General features: G+C 44.1%; 1 protein-coding gene and 1 pseudogene across 1 annotated transcript in view; one reads left to right on the top strand and one right to left on the bottom strand.

Moving 5' to 3' along the window:
* The window catches only part of penka (proenkephalin a), a 71,418-nt gene that overhangs the window by 14,461 nt on the left and 40,438 nt on the right, over window positions 1-16,519 (top strand). The gene's annotated exons all lie outside the window — the stretch shown is intronic.
* LOC133511598 (5S ribosomal RNA) lies at window positions 8,009-8,127 on the bottom strand (annotated as a pseudogene).

Below are 16,519 nucleotides of genomic sequence, written 5' to 3'. Positions count from 1 at the left end.
AGGAGTGAAGCTCAAGGGAAAAGAGATAGCGAGGGTGGATGATTTCAAATACTTGGGGTCAACAATACAGAGCAATGGAGAGTGTGTTAAAGAAGTGAAGGAACGGATCCAAGCGGGGTGGAAAAGTTGGCGAAAGCTGTCTGGTGTTCTATGCGACAGAAGAGTCTCTGTGATGAAGTGCAAAGTTTATAAAACAGTGGTGAGATGTACGGATTAGAGACGGTGACACTGAAGAAACAACAGGCAGCAGAATTGGAGGTAGCAAAAATGAAGATGTTGAGGTTCTCGCTCAGAGTGAGCAGGTTGGATAGGATTAGAAATTAGCTCATTAGAAGGACAGCCAAATTTGAATGTTTTGGAGACAAGGTTTGAGAGACCAGACTTAGATGGTTTGGACATGTTCAGAGACGAGAGAGTGAGTATATTGGTAGAAGGGTGCTGAGGATGGAGCTACCAAGCAAAAGAGCGAGTGGGCGACCAAAGAAAAGGTTGATGGATGTTGTGAGGGTGGACATGAGGACAGTGGATGTGAGAGAGGAGGATGCACGAGAAAGGCTTCGATGGAAAATGATGACACGCTGTGGCGACCCCTAACGGGACAAGCCAAAAGAAAAAGAAGAAGAAGAAAAAGATACATATACACTAAGAGGTCGTGGTTTGAAATCATGCATGGCATGGAAGGTTGCCTTGCTTAAACCAGCACATGTCAAGGCCCGTCTTAAGTTTGCCAATGACTATTTGGATGATACAGAGGAGTCATGGGAGAAAGTTTTGTGGTCAGATGAGACCAAAATGGAAATTTTTGGTCATAATTCCACTCACCGTGTTTGGAGGAAGACGAATGATGAGTTCCATCCCAAGAACACCATCCCTAATGTGAAGCACGGGGGTGGTAGCATCAAGCTTTGGGGTGTTTTTCTGCACATTGTACAGGACGATTGTCCTGTATTAAGGAGAGGATGACCGCGGCCATGTAGTGTGATATTTTGGGGAACAACTTCTTTCCCTCAGTCAGAGCATTGAAGATGGGTCGTGCCTGGGACTTTCAACACGACAATGACCCGAAGCGCACAGCCAGGAAAACTAAGGAGTGGCTCCGTATCACACAAGTAAATCATTTAAAAAAAACATACATTCTGACACTTCAATGATTTGGACATGACCAGAAGCGAGAGAGAGAGTATATTGGTAGATGTGCTGAGGATGGAGCTGTCAGGCAAAAGAGTGAGAGGAAGACCAAAGAGAAGGTTGATGGATGTTGTGAGGGAAGACATGAGCGCAGTTGGTGTTCAAGAGGAAGATGCAGGAGATAGGCTGAGATGGAAAAAATGACAACCCGAAAGGAAAAGAAGAGGCATCACATACTAGCACAAAAAGAGCAGACAAAAGCAAAATAGGAATGGTCCAACTAAAAGAATAAAGTATTTGCAAAAAGAGAAAATTAAACCATTTAATTTTAAGTTCTGCTCAGTTTACGATCAAGGAGGTGCTTTCATAATTCATCACCATTGAGGGGGAATGAGATTTCAGCAAACCATCCATCAAATGTTTCTTGTATTCAGTTAGCCTTTGGAAGGTCATCGATGCGAAGAAAAATGAGACTCTGTGCTGTACACACACAAACACATCCACAGCCTTTGCTTGTGTATGTATTTCCTTGTCCAAATCCATTATGCAATTAGTCTCCTCCCTTCCTATACTCGTTTACTCCTCATATTTTTCAAGAAACAATTATAGATAAAAATAAATAACCGTTCTTCGCTTCTCTATTTTTCCAGTTCAAATAGAGGGATGACAAGCCAACCCTGAAATCTTTAGTTTTCTTTACAAACGTTATCTTCAACGTTTTCATTTGCAAAAGTTCGTCATTCTGGTTGTACTTAGAGGGCAGATATTTTATGACCTTGTTAAAATTGCTGCTCTTCCATATGCTGTACAGTGTTCCCTTGCTACAACACGGTTCACTTCACGTGTCCTCGCTATTACACAGATTTGTGTGTGTGTGTTTGTTATGTTTTTACAGTGTAGCAGGCTTTTGTATTTCACGCCGTGTGAATGTGCATTGTCTTCAGTATCCTGATTTGCTAACGGAAACCCCACATCGTGTTCTGCATTCCAATTGGCTAAGGGAGTGTAGACCATTGCCAACTGCCCTAAGTACGGAGCGTTGCTGCAGGGGCAGCCAGAAAGCCCTGCAATGTTTCGGCGCACCTGGACAACGTGTCGTGGCTTTATAGAGAGTTATGCCGCAGCGGTGTTCCCGGTACTTAGGCCGGGGATCGCAGCAGATCAAAAGGAGGGTGCATACAGGTGCCCAGTCATTCAGTCATGAAAAAAATAAACTTCCTCAAAGCACACATTAAACCCATCATGGTCTCTATAGCAAGCGCAGATAGGGCAGTGACCCTTTGTCTCATTGTCCATGTTAGTATGTGCGCACAAGCGTGCGTGTTTTGAAATGTGGGTGTTCAGGGGCACTAAGCCAAGTTTTCTAATGGTAGCTGCACAGTCACAGAAAATTAAGTGGCATTAATGGAATTAGTTCCAAAGGCTAATGCCACCACAATAATCTAGGAACATTTTGGATTGAAGCGTAATGAACACAGAAAATTCTGCTCACAAAACAAAGATGATAAGTCAAATTTGTAGGAGATCGCAACAAAGACAACTTAAAACCTCATCATGATGAAATCCATCTTAAACAATCACCCACAGAATTTCTTCAGTTTGGACCAAAAACTCTGGTGGGACACTTCCCTTTTCACATCAGCTTGCAATTTTAGAACTTTTTGCCCAACAATGCAAAAACAAATGAAGAGTTCAGATCCAAAAGCAGATAAACGATAAAAAAAAAAAAAATCTTGTAAGCCCTGTGTTAAATGAGGAAACACGTTATTCCTTGTATTCTTTCAACATTATCAACGCCTCCAAAATTTCCAAACATGTCTCCAAACATGGGCAAAAATGAATTCCATGAGTCCAAACAGAGGAATTCAAAGGAAACTTCAAATTTAGAAATGGTCAGTAAAAACTAAAAAATGTGTTACTGATGCATTATTACCTGGATGAGGGGTTTGGGATTAGCCTTTAAAATTGGCATGAGTGAAAAATGAAGTGGTACAGACAATGATTTTATTGAGTTATTTTCTAGAATGAGGGTACCAGCTTGAGGTGGGCATCAGGTGCAGGTGGATATGAGCGTGGCTCAAATTAGAGGCCAAAATTAAAAAAAAAAAAAAGAAATTGAACAAATTTATTTTAGTCTTGAAATTGTACATCAACATGTACTTGAGCGATGTAAATATACATCCAGAAATCTTCTTCTTTTGGTCTTGTCCCATTAGGGGTCGCCACAGCGTGTCATCTTTTTCCATCTACGCCTATCTCGTGCATATTCCTCTCTAACACTTACTGTCATCATGTACTCCCTCACAACATCCATCAACCTTTTCTTTGGTCGTCCTCTCACTCTTTTGGCTGGCAGCTCCATCCTCAGCACCCTTCTACCAATATACTCACACTCTCACCTCTGAACATGTCCAACCAAACCATCTAAGTCTGCGCTCTCTAACCTTGTCTCCAAATCATCCAACTTTGGCTGTCCCTCGAATTAACTCATATCCAATTTTATCCAACCTGCTCACTCCTAGAGAGAACCTCAACATCTTCCTCATGGAGACTCTTCTGTCACATAGAACACCAGACTCCTTCCGCCAACTCTTCCACCCAGCTTGTAAACATCTTCATTTCTGCTACCTCCAGTTCTGCTTCCTATTGTTTCTTCAGTGCCACAGTCTCAAATCCGTACATCATGGCCAGCCTCACCACTGTTTTATAAACTTTGCCCTTCATCCTAGAGGAGACTCTTCTGTCGCATAGAACAGCAGAGACCTTCTGCCAACTGCTCCACCCTGCCTGCACCCATTTCTTCACTTCCTTACCACACTCTCCATTTCTCTGAATTGTTGACCCCAAGTATTTGAAGTCGTACACCTTCGCTATCTCTTCTCCCTGGAGCTTCACACTTGGTCACTACTACCTTACAATCAGTAACGTCCTTCAGATTAAATTATCTGCACAAAATATAATCCACCTGCGTGCTTCTACCTCTGCTCTTGTAAATCACTCTATGTTGCTATCTCTTTTGGAAATAAGTGTTCACCACTGCCAATTCTCTCCTGTTTCCAAGTCCACCACCATCTGACCCTCAAAGTTCCTTTGCTGAAGGCTGTACTTACCCATCATTTCTTCATTGCCCCTGTTTCCTTCGCCAACCTGTCCATTGAAATCTGCACCAATCACAACTCTCTCTCTGTCTGGGATGCTCAGGACTACTTTGTCTCTTTCCTTCCAGAATTTCTTTTTCAACTCAAGGTCACATCCTACCTGTGGGGCACAGCCACTAATCACATTATACATAATACCCTCAAATTCAAATTTCATCCTCGTCAATCGATCTGATACTCTTTTCACCTCTAAGACATTCTTAGGAAGCTCTTCCTTTAAAATAACCCCTACTCCATTTCTCTTCCCATCTACTCCATGGTAAAATAATTTAAATCCTGCTCCTAAACTGTTAGTTAGCCTTACACCCTTTCCATTTGATCTCTTGGATGGACAATATATCAACCTTTCTCCTAATCATCATGTCAACTAACTCTCGAGCTTTTCCTGTCATAGTCCCAACATTCAAAGTCCCTACACATCGCTGTAGGGTTTGTGCATTCCACTTCTTCTTCCGACTAAGCCGCTTTCCTCCTCTTTTTTGTCTTCGACCAACATTATCTGAATTTCTACCTACGCCTTGGAGATTAACAGTGCAGGGGGCTGGCGTAATTACCCCGGGCCACAACAGAAACATTATGGAATTCGTTTGATGAACACTCATACACATGTTTGGCAGGAGACAGGGTACACCCTGGAATGGTTGTCGGCCAATCACAGTGCACAAAGAGACAAATAACGAGTCAGAATCATACCTAAGGGCAATTTAGTGTCTCCAAATAATGCATTTTTTTGGGATGTGGGAGGAAACCAGGCTGCCTGGTTAAATCCCACACAGGCATGAGGAGAACATGCATACTCTCCACAGGCGGGCCCAGAATTTGAACCCTTGAGGGTACATGGGGTTTTTCCCAACCATTCTACATGTGTTTTGTGAACTTGAAGAAGGAATTCGACCATGTCCCTTGAGAAGTCCTCTGGGGGGTGCTTCAGGACTGAATTGCCTGATATAGGCTGTTTGGTCCCTGTCAGAATTTGGTCTGCATTGCTCGCAGTAAGCCATTTCCAGTGAGGGTTGGACTCCGCCAGGGCTGCCCTTTCTCACCAATTCAGTTTTTAACTTTTATTGACAGAATTTTTAGGAACAGCCCAGCTGTAGAGGGGGTCTTGTTTGGTCAGCTCTGTATTGCATCCCAGCTTTTTGCAGATGATGTGGTTTTGTTGGCTTCATAAACCGGTGATCTCCAACTCTCACTGGAGTGGTTTGCAACTGAGTGTGAAGCGGCTGGGATGAGATTCAGCACCTCCAAATTAGAGACAATGGTCCTCACTCTGAAAAAGGTGTCATGCCCTTTCCATGCCGGTTATGAGATCCTGCCCCAAGTGAAGCAGTTCCAGTATCTTGGGGTCTTGTTCACAAGTGAGGGAAGAATGAAATTTGAGATTGACAGGCGGATCAGTACGGCATTAGCAGTGATGGGGACTTTGTCTATTTCCATTGTGGTAAAAAAGAAGCTAAGTTGAAAGGTGAAGTGCTCTATTTACCTGTTGATCTACATTCCTACCCTCACCTAGGGTCACGAGCTGTGGGTCATAACTCAAAGAAAAAGATCTCGGATATAAGCGACCAAAATTTGTTTCCTCCACTGAGTTGCCAGCCTATCCCGAGAGATAGTGCAAAGAGCTCGCTCATCCTTGAGGATCTCAGAGTAGAGCTGTGGCTCCTCCGCATGAAAGGAGCCAAATAAGTTGGCTGGACCATTTGATCCGGATGCCTTGCAAACACCTCCCAGGTGAGGTGTTCCAGGCACTTCTCACCGGAAGGAGACCCAGGGAATTGGAGACTCTAAATTGGCCTGAAGTGTGATTGTGAGTGTGAATGGTTGTTTGTCTACATGTGGCTTTCAATTGGCTGTCAACCAGTTCAGGATGTACCCTGCCTCTTGCTCAATGATAGCTGGGATAGGCTCCAGCGCTCCGGCCACCCTTGTGAGGATAAGCAGCTAAGAAAATATATGTATGGATGGATGGATCTTGTCCTTATTCAAATGTTAAGTAGGTAGAATCAAGTAAGCGCAAGCCATGAAAATTTAACAATTACCAAATGTGGCGATTCCAATGGCCATTATATATTTGACTCTGATGCTCTGATAGGGTTGCACAAGCGCTGAGTGATGTGTACACATTGTGCAGTGTTTGATTCTGTAGCTGGCTGGTCCCGAAAAATGCTCATTACATGTGTATGTTGCCTGTGATTCCTTTTAATGCATTTTTTAAAATGATGTCTTTGAAAACTGGATTTTGCAGAGTATGCCAACTGGGAGGAGCAATAATTGTAATCCTTGGCTTCTTGAATTTATGTAAAGTCCAAAACTTCTACTTCCTGTCCCATGAATGTTGATTGTTCTAAATTACAATTCTCTAGTAAATACATCCTGGCCAAATTACCTTCTTCCTGACAAAGCAATTAGAGTAAAGAAAGAAAGAGTAAAAATACTTGAAAGTTTTCCAATTGGGTGGCCAATTGTGGCCATTAAACATAATGATGCAATCATACAAAAAAAAAAGTGACAACATAGTGAATACATCTTTGAGAGTGGAAATGCTTTCAGCTATTGTGCCCATATTGTGTTGTGTGGACAAAATTGCTCTTGTCATTTTAATTCATATTTTGCAGACGCAAGCAAGGACCCTGCAATTCTCATACTGGATTTCTATAAGATGTTCAATTCTGACTGGCCTCACCTCAAAGAAGCACAGCACTGTATGAATATATATATATATATATATATATATATATATATATATACAGTGAAGAAAATAAGTATTTGAACACCCTGCTAAATTGCAACTCCTCCCACCTAGAAATCATGAAGGGGGTGAAATTTTCAGCATAGTTGCATGTCCACTGTGAGAGAGATAATCTAAAAAGAAAAATCATGAAATCACAATGTACGATTTTTTAACGATTTGTTTGTGTGATACAGCTGCAAATCAGTATTTGAACACCTGAGAAAACCAATGTTAATATTTAGTACAGTAGTCTTTATTTGGAATTAAAAAGGTCAAACGTTTCCTGTAGTTGTTCACCAGGTTTGCACACACTGCATGAGGAATTTTGGCCCACTCCTCCACACAGATCTTGTCTAGATCAGACAAGTTTCTGGGGTGTGACTGAGAAACACTGAGTTTCAGCTCAGAGCTTGTTCCCCAAAATCTCACTGTACATGGCCGCAATCATTCTCTCCTTAATACAGTGCAGTCGTCCTGTCGTGTAGTCCTGGGCTGATTCCTCACCTTTCTAAGGATCATTGAGACCCCACGAGGTGATATCTTGCATAGGGCTCCACTCCAACTGAGAATTAGCTTCTTCCAACAGTGGACCTTTTTTCACCAAGGTGCTTGGTCCGTAGCCCTTTCCAGCCATGAGGAGTTGTACAACTTTGTCTCTGGTGTCTTTGGACAACGGTTTTGTCTTGGCCATCTTTATAGTTTGAGGAAAAATAAGAGACAGATAAATGAGACCTCTAATTTTCATTACAGAGCTCCCAGGGTGGCGAAATAAATGCAGTCTGTGTATTCTGAGTGATATGACTATAATAAATATGTCGGCATATAAGCACTTTGCTAGGTACCCATTATCTTCTTCTTCTTTTCCTTTCGGCTTGTCCGGTTAGGGGTTGCCACAGCGTGTCATCTTAGATGAACACATATTTTGTATGACACAGTTTTACGCCAGGTGCCCTTCCTGATGCAACCCCTCTGCATTTTAGCCGGTGAGAGAAGCTAACAGCACCCGGTATTTCCAGGCGGTCTCCCATCCAAGTACTAACTAGGGCCAAACCCGCTTAGCTTCCGAGATCTGATGAGATCGGGTGTTCTCAGGGTCACGTAGCCGTAAGCTGGGTACCCATTATATTTCATGAAATTGATTCGGAAAATTTGTATGTGCCCTGCTACTGGCTGGGAACCAGTTCAGGGTGTAGCCCCCTACTTCCCATTGACAGCTGGGATACTCCTGCGACACTTGTGAGGATAAGTGGCAAAGAAAAGTGATGGATAAGGTAAATTAGAGACAAGAATGTTCAGCGAGAGAGACGGAGGCGAACATGTATTGAGGATCCGTGGTTGTCCTCATGCACGATGACGGAGGGGCATGTTGGTTTTGCAGAGAATGCATTAGCAAATAAGAGTAATGCAGCCCTATGGGGGCACAAACCAGTGCAATCTGTAGGCCGGTCCCAAGCCCGGATAAATGCAGAGGGTTGCGTCAGGAAGGGCATCCGGCGTAAAAACTGTGCCAAACAAATATGAGCGTTCATCTAAAGAATCCCATACCGGATTGGTCGTGGCCCGGGTTAACAACGCCCGCCCCCGGCACTGCTAACCTGCAGGGCGTCGGTGGAAATTCAGCTACTGTGGGTCGAAGACAAAGAAGAGGAGGAAACCGGATCCAGCGTCAGAAGAAAAAGAGGAATGCACAGAGCCTACAACTGAGTGTAGGGACTTTGAATGTTGGGACTATGACAGGAAAAGCACAGGAGTTGGTTGACATGATGATTAGGAGAAAGGTTGATATTCTGTGCATCCAAGAGAGCAGGTGGAAAGGTAGTAAGGCTAGAAGTTTAGGAGCAGGGTTTAAATTATTCTACCATGGAGTAGATGGGAAGACAAATGGAGTAGGGGTTATTTTAAAGGAAGAGCTGGCTAAGAATGTCTTGGAGGTGAAAAGAGTATCAGATCGAGTGATGAGACTAAAATTTGAAATTGAGGGTGTTATGTATAATGTGGTTAGCGGCTATGCACCACAGGTAGGATGTGACCTAGAGTTGAAAGAGAAATTCTGGAAGGAACTAGATGAAGTAGTTCTGAGCACCCCAGACAGCGAGAGAGTTGTGATTGGTGCAGATTGTAATGGACATATTGGTAAAGGAAACAGGGGCGATGAAGAAGTGATGGGTAAGTACGGCATCCATGAAAGGAACTTTGAAGGGCAGATGGTGGTGGACTTTGCAAAAAGGATGGAGATGGCTGTAGTGAACACTTATTTCCAGAAGAGGGAGGAACATATAGTGACCTACAAGAGCGGAGGTAGAACCACGCAGGTAGATTATATTTTGTGCAGACGATGTAATCTGAAGGAGGTTACTGACTGTAAAGTAGTGGTAGGGGAGAGTGTAGCTCGACAGCATAGGATGGTAGTATGTAGGATGATTCTGGTGGTGGGTAGGAAGATTAAGAAGACAAAGGTAGAGCAGAGAACCATGTGGTGGAAGCTGAGAAACGAAGAATGTTGTGCGGCCTTCCGGAAAGAGGTGAGACAGGCTCTCGATGGACAACCAAAGCTCCCGGAAGACTGGACGACGACAGCCAAGGTGATCAGAGAGACAGGCAGGAGAGTACTTGGTGTGTCATCTGGTAGGAAAGGGGAGAAGGAGACTTGGTGGTGGAACCCCATAATACAGGGAGTCATACAAGGAAAGAGATTAGCGAAGAAGAAGTGGGATACTGAGAGGACTGAGGAGAGGCGAAAGGAATACATCGAGATGCGACGTAGGGCAAAGGTAGAGGTGGCAAAGGCTAAACAAGAGGCATATGAAGACATGTACACCAGGTTGGACACGAAAGAAGGACAAAAGGATCTCTACAGGTCGGCCAGACAGAGGGATAGAGATGGGAAGGATGTGCAGAAGGTTAGGGTGATTAAGGATAGAGATGGAAATGTGTTGACTGGTGCCGGTAGTGTGCTAAATAGATGGAAAGAATACTTTGAGAAGTTGATGAATGAAGAAAATGAGAGAGAAGGAAGAGTTGAAGAGGCAAGAGTGAAGGACCAGGAAGTGGAAATGATTACTAAGGGGGAAGTCAGAAAGGCATTACAAAGGATGAAAAATGGGAAGGCAGTTGGTCCTGATGACATACTGGTAGAGGTATGGAAGCAATTTGGAGAGATGACTGTGGAGTTTTTGACCAACTTATTCAACAGAATACTCGCGGGCGAAAAGATGCCTGAAGAATGGAGGAAAAGAGTTCTAGTTCCCATTTTTAAGAACAAAAGGCGATGTTCAGAGCTGTGGGAATTACAGAGGAATAAAGTTGATGAGTCACACAATGAAGTTATGGGAAAGAGTAGTGGAGGCTAGACTCAGGACAGAAGTAAGTATCTGCGAGCAACAGTATGGTTTCATGCCTAGAAAGAGTACCACAGATGCATTATTTGCCTTGAGGATGCTCGTGGAAAAGTACAGAGAAGGTCAGAAGGAGCTACATTGTGTCTTTGTGGATCTAGAGAAAGCCTATGACAGAGTACCAAGAGAGGAACTGTGGTACTGCATGCGTAAGTCTGGTGTGGCAGAGAAGTATGTTAAAATAGTACAGGACATGTATGATGGTAGCAGAACAATGGTGAGGTGTGCCTTAGGTGTGACAGAGGAATTTAAGGTGGAGGTGGGACTGCATCAGGGATCAGCTCTGAGCCCCTTCCTGTTTGCAGTGGTCATGGATAGGCTGACAGATGAGGTTAGACTGGAATCCCCTTGGACCATGATGTTCGCAGATGATATTGTCATATGCAGTGAAAGCAGGGAGCATGCAGAGGAACAATTGGAAAGATGGAGACATGCACTGGAAAGGAGAGGAATGAAGATTAGCCGAAGTAAAACAGAATATATGTGCGTGAATGAGAAAAGTAGAGGGGGAAGAGTGAGGCTACAGGGAGAAGAGATAGCGAGGGTGGACGACTTCAAATACTTGGGGTCAACAATACAGAGCAATGGAGAGTGTGGTCAGGAAGTGAAGAAACGGGTCCAAGCAGGTTGGAACAGCTGGCGAAAGGTGTCTGGTGTGTTATGTGACAGAAGAGTGTCTACTAGGATGAAGGGCAAAGTTTACAAAACAGTGGTGAGGCCGGCCATGATGTACGGATTAGAGACGGTGGCACTGAAGAAACAACAGGAAGCTGAACTGGAGGTGGCAGAAATGAAGATGTTGAGGTTCTCGCTCGGAGTGACCAGGTTGGATAGGATTAGAAATGAGCTCATTCGAGGGACGGCCAAAGCTGGATGTTTTGGAGACAAGATTCGAGAGAGCAGACTTCGATGGTTTGGACATGTTCAGAGGCGAGAGAGTGAGTATATTGGTAGAAGGATGCTGAGGATGGCGCTCCCAGGCAAAAGAGCGAGAGGAAGACCAAAGAGAAGGTTTATGGATGTGGTGAGGGAAGACATGAGGGCAGTTGGGGTTAGAGAGGAAGATGCAGGAGATAGGCTAAGATGGCAAAAGATGACACGCTGTGGCGACCCGTAACGGGACAAGCCGAAAGGAAAAGAAGAAGAAGAAGCATTAGCAAATAAGAGTGTTAGCCGACTAATCTCGTCTCAGTGGTTGGAGTTGTAGGATGTTGGGTTGTGATATTAGAGATATAGGAGATGCTTTGATGCGATTAGAGTGAGTTTTGGCACGTCTGATCCGCCGGAAGTTGGATACGTATGCGGATGGTGACCGGCCGACTGGGGTTCCAAATGTGCAAGGAGGGAAGAGTGCCTTGTTTGTTATGAATGCTTCGCTGCAGGCGAGTGAAATGTGTGTGTGTGTCAGAACGGTGAAGGAGAGGGAGCATGGTCTGAAGTGTACCCAGCCAGTTGGCTGGCTCGCAGCAGAGTGGGGGTTGTCTTCATGGAACGGTCAACTGGGGTCCCGTGGGAAGGAAGAGCCGGAGAGCGTTTTGCAAGCAAGACTCGCCATCTCGCTGACCAAACAAATTATCTGATTCTCCCTGGGATTAGAGTTGCCGGCCTGGGTGGCTCCTCACCGGTAGTGTGACGTCACACGAGCTGGGTACAGGATCTTATCTCACCTGAGCGTACACAACGGGCTGAGAATAAGTACTTATGCTGATCCTTTATGGAAATTGCTTTCATGCTTGACATTAACAGAGAACTTTTTACTGTGGAAATTTCAGCACCATTTATGAATGTTGATGGGCAGGAGAAAAGGGGGTGAATGTTGTCGGGGTTTATATACATTGCAAGAGCACCACTCCCGTGGATGAGTGGAGCACAGGAACTGTAAAAGGTAGAATTACTGCAGTACGTAAGGACATGGCATAATTTGAGATCTCAATCATGAATAGAAATTTACATTCATGATTGTTTCATGATATGGTCAATGATACGTTTGCTGTGCACGGTTCAAGCTGTTCTCTTTTAGAATGTGTGTTTTTGTTTTTGCATGAATGACTGGGAGGAGTAGTACAAGGACGACCAATGGCGCCCCCCGAGGGATATTGAGATGAGATTGTAAACTCCTAAGGTGTATGTTCCAGAGGGAGCATCCAAACGTATAAGGCTAGGGTGACTTTATTCACAAACTCATTGTGTTGGTATTTTTTCCCATCTTGTGAAGAATATTCAGAGAGGTGAAGATTTGTGGTTGTCTTGACAAGAGACTGACCAATTGGGATCATCCTGAGGGGACACTTTAAACCCCTCAAACCTCGCAGTTTGTTTATCAGAATCAGCTTTATTGGCCAAGTGGGCAGACTCCTATGGACTCCAACAATTTTACAAACATTAGAAAAATGGAGGCAACCACCATTTCAAATATCTTTGGTTTCCTTTTGTGGCGTTTGCCATGTCAGATTCCATGATTGTATTCTTGTTATTTAATGATCTATTTCTTTTTGCCAATGTTCATGTACTTAGCTGTGTGTTCTCTGATTTCTAGTTTAGGGTCCCTTGTGTGTGTATGACCATAAGGGGTTCTAATGTATGTTTGAATGGCTTCCCCTCTTTTCCTAACTTCTTCGAGGAGCAGGTTTTTGTCGACGGGAGCCTTGGCACCCTAGGGACGCTGCCCGATCAAATACATTAATTTAAATTCTTAAGAATGAGTTGACATGAGTTGGCAGCACGGTGGATCAGTTGGTAAATATTGGCCTCACAGGTCTGAGGTCCTGGGTTCATTCCCGTCCCCACCTATGTGGAGTTTGCATGTTCTCTCCGGGCACTCCGGTTTCCTCCCACATCCCAAAAACATTGGCAACCAGTTCAGGGTGTACCTCACCTCTTGCCTGTTGACAGCTGGGATAGCCTCCAGAACTCCCAACGACCCTTTTGAGGATAAGTGGCTAAAAAAATGGATGGATTGACGGAGATTTATTTGGCGGTGTTCACAAGGTGCCTTAGGGGAAGGGAGAGTTTCGGCCTTATTAGAATAATTATTTGTCCTAGCTAATGTTTCATCTTAAGTAGATGCCTTTGAGCATTTTAGGATTTCTGGTCAAGTAGAGTCTTCCAAATTGTTATTAATAGTTTATGTTTTGGGTGGCTAATACTGGGTTTTTACTTCCAACCAGGTGTCACTAGCTGATTATGTGTTTGTAATGAGTTTTGGGATCTCATTAAAGGGGAGATACAGGTGGTATTTTAGCATTCCATTAGATTAAATCTGGCTATGAGAATTAAGGTTTGATCTTAGAAAGTCTTCTTCTTCTTTTCCTTTCGGCTTGTCCCGTTAGGGGTTGCCACAGCGTGTCATCTTTTTCCTTCTTAGCCTATCTCCTGCATCTTCCTCTCTAACCCCAACTGCCCTCATGTCTTCCCTGACAACATCCATAACCCTTCTCTTTGGTCTTCCTCTCACTCTTTTGCCTGGCAGCTTCATTCTCAGCACCCTTCCACCAATATACTCACTCTGTCGCCTCTGAACATGTCCAAACCATCGACATCTGCTCTCTCGAATTTTGTCTCCAAAACATCGAACTTTGGGTGTCCCTCTAATGAGCTTATTTCTAATCCTTTCCAACCTGCTCACTCTGACCGAGAACCTCAACATCTTCATTTCTGCTACCCCCAGCTCTGCTTCCTGTTGTTTCTTTAGTGCCACCGTCTCTAATCCGTACATCATGGCCGGCCTCACCACTGTTTTGTAAACTTTGCCCTTCATCCCAGTAGAGACTCTTCTGTCACATAACACACCAGACACTTCCGCCAGCCATTCCAACCTCCTTGGACCCGTTTCTTCACTTCCTTACCACACTCATCATTGCTTTGGATTGTTGACCCTAAATATTTGAAGTCCTCCACCCTCACTATCTCTTTTCCCTGTAGCCTCACTCTTCCCCCTCCACCTTTCTCATTCACGCACATATATTCTGTTTTACTTCGGCTAATCTTCATTCCTCTCCTTTCCAGTGCATGTCTACATCGTTCTAATTGTTCCTCTGCATGCTCCCTGCTTTCGCTGCATATCACAATATTATCTGCGAACATTATGGTCCAAGGGGATTCCAGTCTAACCTCATCTCTCAGCCTATCCATTACCACTGCAAACAGGAAGGCGCTCAGAGCTAATCCCTGATGCAGTCCCACCTCCACCTTAAATTCTTCTGTCACACCTAAGGCACACCTCACCATTGTTCCGCTGCCATCATACATGTCCTGTACTAGTTTTACACACTTCTCTGCCAGATTTACGCATGCAGTACCACAGTTCCTCTCTTGGTACTCTGTCATAGGCTTTCTCTAGATCCACAAAGAAACAATGTAGCTCGTTCCGACCTTCTCTGTAATTTTTCACGAGCATCCACAAGCCAAATAATGCATCTGTGGTACTCTTTCTAGGCATGAAATGATACTGTTGCTCGCAGATACTTCTTTCCTGAGTCTAACCTCCACTACTCTTTCCCATAACTTCATTGTGTGGCTCATCAACTTTATTCCTCTGTAATTCCCACAGCTCTGAACATCGCCTTTTGTTCTTAAAAATGGGAACTAGAACTCTTTTCCTCCATTCTTCGGGCAACTTTTCGCCCGCGAGTATTCTGTTGAATAAGTTGGTCAAAAACTCCACAGTCATCTCTCCAAATTGCTTCCATACCTCCCCCGGTATGTCATCAGCACCAACTGCCTTTCCATTTTTCATCCTTTGTAGTGCCTTTGTGACTTCCCCCTTACTAATCATTGCCACTTCCTGGTCCTTCACACTTGCCTGTTCAACTCTTCCTTCTCTCTCCTTTTCTTCATTCATCAGCTTCTCAAAGTATTCTTTCCATCTATTTAGCACACTACTGGCACCAGTCAACACATCTCCATCTCTATCTTAATCACCCTGACCTGCTGCACATTCTTCTTCCCTCTGTCTGGCCAACCTGTATAGATCCTTTTCTCCTTCGTCCGTGTCCAACCTGGTTTACATGTCTTCATATGCCTCTTGTTTAGCCTTTGCCACCTCTACCTTTGCCCTACGTCGCATCTCGATGTACTCCTTTCGCCTCTCCTCAGTCCTCTCAGTGTTCCACTTCTTCTTCGCTAATCTCTTTCCTTGTATGACTGTATTTTGGGGTTGCACCACCAAGTCTCATTCTCACTTTATCTACCAGAAGACGCACCAAGTACTCTCCAGCCTGTCTCTCTGATAACCTTGGCTGTCGTAGTCCAGTCTTCCAGGAGCTTCTGCTGTCCATCGAGAGCCTGTCTCACCTCTTTCCGAAAGGCCGCACAACATTCTTCCTTTCTCAGCTTCCACCACATGGTTCTCTGCTCTACCTTTGTTTTCTTAATCTTCCTACCCACCACCAGAGTCAACCTACACACCACTATCCTATGGTGTTGAGCTACACTCTTCCCCTGCCAATACTTACAGTCAGTAATCTCCTTCAGATTACATCATCTGCACAAAATTATATTTATATTTATATTTATATTATACCTACATGCTTCTACCTCCGCTCTTGTCGGTCACCATATGTTCCTCCCTCTTCTGGAAATAAGTGTTCACTACAGCCATCTCCATCCTTTTTGCAAAGTCCACCACCTTCTGTCCCTCAAAGTTCCTTTCCTGGATGCCGTACTTACCCATCACTTCTTCATCACCCCTGTTTCCTTAACCAATATGTCCATTACAATCTGCACCAATCACAACTCTCTCGCTGTCTGGGATGCTCAGAACTCCTTCATCTCGTTCCTTCCAGAATTTCTCTTTCAACTCTAGGTCACATGCTACCTGTGGGGCATAGCTGCTAACCACATTATACATAACACCCTCAATTTCAAATTTTAGTCTCATCACTTGATCTGATACTCTTTTCACCTCCAAGACATTCTTAGCCAGCTCTTCCTTTAAAATAACCCCCTACTCCATTTCTCTTCCCATCTACTCCGTGGTAGTATATTGACCTTTCTCCTAATCATCACGTCAACCAACTCCTGAGCTTCTCCTGTCATACACCCAACATTCAAAGTCCCTACACTCAGTTGTAGGCTCTGTGCATTCCTCCTTTTCTTCTGACAACAGA

The sequence above is a fragment of the Syngnathoides biaculeatus genome, chromosome 13 (genome assembly GCF_019802595.1).
Source record: "Syngnathoides biaculeatus isolate LvHL_M chromosome 13, ASM1980259v1, whole genome shotgun sequence".
NCBI classification, from domain to species: Eukaryota; Metazoa; Chordata; class Actinopteri; order Syngnathiformes; family Syngnathidae; genus Syngnathoides; species Syngnathoides biaculeatus.
This window is presented reverse-complemented; position numbering and strand designations above follow the sequence as displayed.